This window comes from Pollicipes pollicipes, unplaced genomic scaffold (genome assembly GCF_011947565.3).
Source record: "Pollicipes pollicipes isolate AB1234 unplaced genomic scaffold, Ppol_2.1 Scaffold_4219;HRSCAF=4965_pilon_pilon_pilon, whole genome shotgun sequence".
Classification (NCBI taxonomy): domain Eukaryota; kingdom Metazoa; phylum Arthropoda; class Thecostraca; order Pollicipedomorpha; family Pollicipedidae; genus Pollicipes; species Pollicipes pollicipes.
Genome location: NW_023596448.1, coordinates 22874389 through 22879479, shown reverse-complemented (window position 1 = coordinate 22879479; position 5091 = coordinate 22874389). Strand labels below are relative to the sequence as shown.

The following is a 5091-nucleotide window of genomic DNA, read 5'->3' as shown; positions in this document are numbered from 1 at the left end:
CGTGAGAATGCATTAGTTGAAACCATGCAATGTTACGCATTGCACAGTTTCAACGATGTACGAGATTGCGCTCCTGTAGCGCGCTAGCAGTTTTCTCCGAGGAAATTTTTTAAGATCTACTCCCTCACACCCCTCATTGCGAAACTCTGCCTACCCTTCCGGCTGTTGGCTTCTGAGACCATATGACGTTTTCTGCTTCTCATTCTGGCAGGAAGGGTGGTCACCACAGTATCGAACCTCGCATCTCTCAGTTTCACACGATATTATTGGTCGTTTCGGGTCACAGAAGCACGTTGTGAAATGAGGCAACCTGATCTATGCATAAGTGAAGCGCATTGCATGCAGCAGCAGAAACGCAAACTTTGTACTTGATCGTGCATACTTTCGGGGATCAAAGTATTTTGTCCACGGTACGCCTCGTCAATCGTCTACGTGCGCCACGACTGCCTCGTCGGCAAACAGCGGCCCGATTGCTCGGTTAGCTAGGAGTGATTGATAGGCGCTGCCTCCGCCTGTTTGGTTGAAAGTCAAATACTACTTAACTTTACACGTGTAGATGCGGCTTGAGTTTTGTTAGGTAGTGTTGGAGGGCGAAGATGCAATGAATTTAGCCGATTAAGCCGATATTAATTAGCTCAGCTGTTCGCATCCATGAGGTTGGTGGAGGATTCTCCAACACATGTGCACATGTGCCATTTGTTTGGGTTACTTTCGTGTAAAGGAGTGTTGAGATTGTGTCATCCCAAAACACTTGTCTGCGGTGTTTTGCATTGTCTACATGGTGCACAATGATGTGCACTGTATGTATGTCATGTGCTCAAATGACAGGGCTTGTTTAATAACTTCCCCATGTTATGGTTCATGATGAAATCATCAAGTTGGGTTCATTGCATTTTGGAGTGTTATTAAGAACCTCTTAATGTGTCTTCATCTTTCATAGTCCATAAGCCACTACACATTTGATTGGGGTGGACACATTTTGTGTGAAGTAGCCTATGTAGGTCAGCTTATATTATTTTTATGGCAGTTTTACACATGTCAGGTATATTGCATTGCTGCCAAGTTAGACTAGCATGTTGTTTGTAAGTAAGCATATCATTTTTTCAATTTAGGACTCAAATGATGTGGAAAAGTAAAATATTTTTCAACTTCAGAATTTGATACAAAAGACTTTGTAAGCAACATCTGTTTGCAGCTGACTAGTTCCAATGTGTTATCAGGAATCATAGTTGGGATATCCTTGCTGAAATTGACAGCTAATGCCAAATAATATCAAAAGATTAAAAGATAATTTGGAGATATAAAAGAACATATGCATCTTCGTGAAATATTTCTGCAAAAGCATGTGGGTCATATGTCTCTGTGACATGTTCCTGCTAGTTTTTGGACATGCCTGAATTGCAAACAGTAGTTGGTGTCATTCCAGTTAATGCATTTTCTAAATTTCTACTATGGTATTAAGTGTAATACCAAGTCAGTTTGAATTATCATCATTGATCAAAAACAGGAGTTACAAGTTCTTTGATATGGAAGTTACAAAGCTGGAGTACCAAATCTGTCACAGCACATGTTTATTGTTTTGGCACATCTTGTTATTTCCTGGGTTTTTGGGCATGCCAACTGCATTTGCTGTTTGATTTCCATATTGCAGCACAGCTCTGTTACATGCAGGTTTTGACCTTGCTTTGTCATTGGCATGAGGTTTCATTCCCATGTGACTTCATGGTGTTAGAAATTCTGGGCTCATGAAATTTGGGTTGCTTGTGACATTGAAAACAAAGGATGGGCGGCCTAGAAATATAGTTACAGCATGTCACTGTAAGGTTAATTTCTGGCAGGAAGTGACTTAGATAATTTTGATATGAGCAATAATTTGAACTGAGATGAAAGACAGCAATATTTACTTGCCCAGAGGTTTGGAGGAACTTATGGTATAGTGATACCAGAGGTACAAATATAAGTACCAGGTTTGTAGGCCATCTGTTGTGATATTGCTTGATGTGTGATGATTTCCCCATAACAGTTGTCTGTATATTATATATTAGTTGTCATGTATATTTCATAATGTAATAATGTGCATTTCTTATGGGTCTTGTGTTTGTGCAAGCATGATGGTTCGGTTTATAGATCTCTGTACATTGTATTACACATATAGTTGCCAGACTAAGTTATTATGAGCCAGGTCATGTCAAATGGTGTTTATAAGAAAATGAATGCATGTCCATATGGCTGTCATGCTTCTCCATATATAAATAACTTGGGATGTACTTTTTGTGTATACACTATTGTGTTGCTAAGCAATCAGGATTTGTCTGATCTCTGATTTTATGAATGATGGAGGAAACAGATTGAATATGCTGCTGATACATGACACATTAGTAAGGATCCAACTGCCAAACTTGTCAGTACTACATTTTGATCCTTGGAATAGTTAAACATCCTCTAGCTTAGGACTGAGTGATGCAACTAATAAAAGTCATTTCTCCTCATGATGTCAACTAATACTATAGCTGTCATCATATCACTAAATTGATAACTGAGCCTCAAAATTGGCTAGCAGGCTTCAAGTTGCAAGTGATCACAATTTTTCCAAGCATTTTGGGTCTCTGTTGTGCAACATTCAGAGGGTTTGGGTACTTAGTAAATATGTCTGGTTGTGCAATCTATGCTACTAACTGAATCTTTTGACAGAATTTATAGTTTGGTTCCAGAGCTAAGCTGGGTGGTATCAGACCTCACCTGCCCCCTCCCCACCCCCAGTTATGATACCTCAGTTATGGTCAGTGTAAAGAAGATGAATGCATTTCAGCATGCATTCTGCTTATATAGATCCAAAGAGCTGAGAATTGCAAAAAAGTAGCTTGGGAGGAGGAACTAAACCTGGAATGCTTGGTGACAAATTTGCTGACAAAACATCTGTCACCTCAGGGGGAAACACATTTATTTGCTCATGTTATGCTTCAAACATTTACATTGATCCTATTTCTTTGCCCCATGAACACTCTTTGGTAGCCTCAGGGTCAAGTTTCTTGTTTATTGAACAGGCACATAAACACTGGACCCACCACCAGAGCTTGAACGGATTCATAGTGGGATAACCAGATGGTACCTGGAAATACTTGTGGCTTGTGTATGGTGTAGTGCCAACCAGTGTAACATTATCTCGTTTGTGTGGACATGGCTGCCTTCAGTGAGTCTGGAACCCATGGTGGCTGCTGCTCGCTGATGCACATTCAGCGTTGTATTCATGTTACCCCTGGGACAGCTGCTGTTTGAAATGTTGCGGTTTTCTTGGATAGCCGGACTGATACGCACGAGGCAGATAAGTTGCAGATCAACACCCTTAAGTTCTCATTGCCTATAAATGAAGTTCCAATTTTGATTCCGTAGTTTTCCTGAGAATCAGATGTCTCCATTACCGAGTACATTAAGGCTGAACCGCTGAAAGGAAAGAACAAACACAGCTAGACGTTCTGAAGTTCTGGCGCCTGAGGCGGCCTCATAGAGTCGCGAGTGATGCAACATTGCTGGTACACCGAGATCAGTCGCCTCACATCAGCACAACTCCCGGTGCCAAGCAACTTCGCGCAGGTCGATCCACACACATCTCCGAAACTGCGCCAACATAGTTATTGGGTACTGAAAGGCCGGATCTGGCGGCGGTGCCGGCGAGGCGGCCGCGGCTCCGGGCGTCGCCCGCGGCGGAGCCCGGCGTCAGCCGCTCGCCGGGGTCGCTGGGGTCGGTCCGGTGGCCGGCAGCCCGGGTCAGGCGGCCCCGGCGGCGCGGTGAGCGGCGGCAGCGGAGCGGACGCTGGTTCAGCACCGCCCGCCTGGCGCGCCGGCGGAAGACGGACGGGCGCTGGCTGCAGAAAGTGGGAGGAATGGCGGCCGACGGGCCGGCCAGCAGTGTAGCTCCGCTGTTCGCGGTCAGTCCGCTAATGTGGGCCGGGATTGCGGGGAGATGATCGGAAAATCATCTTTCAGTTAAACTGCGTTGTTGTCTTGACCGGTGACGGGGCTGTCCGCACAGCCCACATCTTCGCTGAAAGGAAACCCCGGTTGGTTCTACGCCCATTTTCGTTTTCCTCCTCCCACTTCTCGCCGTTAAATGGGCTGGAATCTGTCTAAGCTGTGATTATTTTCTTGAGCGATGGCCCACCGACGATTGTGTGATGTGGTAAAATCTGCTCCAATTCCACGCATTCAGTGCATACCTGTAACCGAATTGAATTTACATTAACGTTTTCGTCATGGGACGGTGTTGTCATCTCGTATTTTTGGGTTCTCGCCAGAACCCCAGACGAGTCACGCAGCGCCTGGCTATCAGGTGCGCTTTAGGTGGAGAGGTTCGGTGACGGCTCAAATCACGCGCGCGCTTGTCTGCGCTACATCGCTCGAGACTCGACGCAAATTGGCCGGATCGGTTTCGCTAGGAGATACACAAATCCCCGCGTGATTATGTTATTGGTATGCTAGTGGCCGAATGGAGTCGCACGCGAAGAGCTGAACGTGGAAACCTAACCGGCTTTGTTAGAAGGGAGACTCGACTTCGTGCCGTGCAGCTACCTGTGATCGGCTAGGATGATGTTGATTTCCTGCGGCTTACGACTGCTTTGTCTGATGTTCAGCTGCGCTGGTTTGTTGTTGGTCACGGACTAGTTCATGCAGATAATGCCCAGGTGAATGTTATTAAGGAAGGTGGTTTTAATAGTATCTGACCATTTTCAGGTGATCCGCCACCATGTATAGGAACCAGGGACTCCATGGACACAATCGGAAACCTGCTCAAAGTAAGTGTCCATGACTGATCAGTCAGTCAAAATCAGCGTTTTGACTACGTCAGAGAACAAGTAACAATTACAACAACAAAATACAAACAGAATGCATTCACACATCTTTACGAGTGACAAAAGATCATTCTGCGTTTGCGGTGTTTCCGCGCTGTACTGTGACATAGTTGCGCAGGTAATTTCCAGCACGCGCGCGCCACTGTCCGAGGGAAAATTGCTGTGCTAATGCGGGGTTTCCTCCGACAGCTAAGCAGGCCGCCGGCTGGGGTGGAGCCGACCCAAACGTCAAGGTCTTCACCCC

The 5091-nt window shown here is 45.4% G+C and overlaps 1 long non-coding RNA gene across 1 annotated transcript; it reads left to right on the top strand.

Annotated features, from left to right (window-relative positions):
• The first annotated feature begins 470 nt into the window (after positions 1-470).
• On the top strand, positions 471-5091 carry LOC119096071 (uncharacterized). Its single transcript, XR_005093998.1, has 3 exons — positions 471-656; positions 4729-4790; positions 5037-5091. It is a non-coding gene; the product is annotated as an uncharacterized LOC119096071 (long non-coding RNA).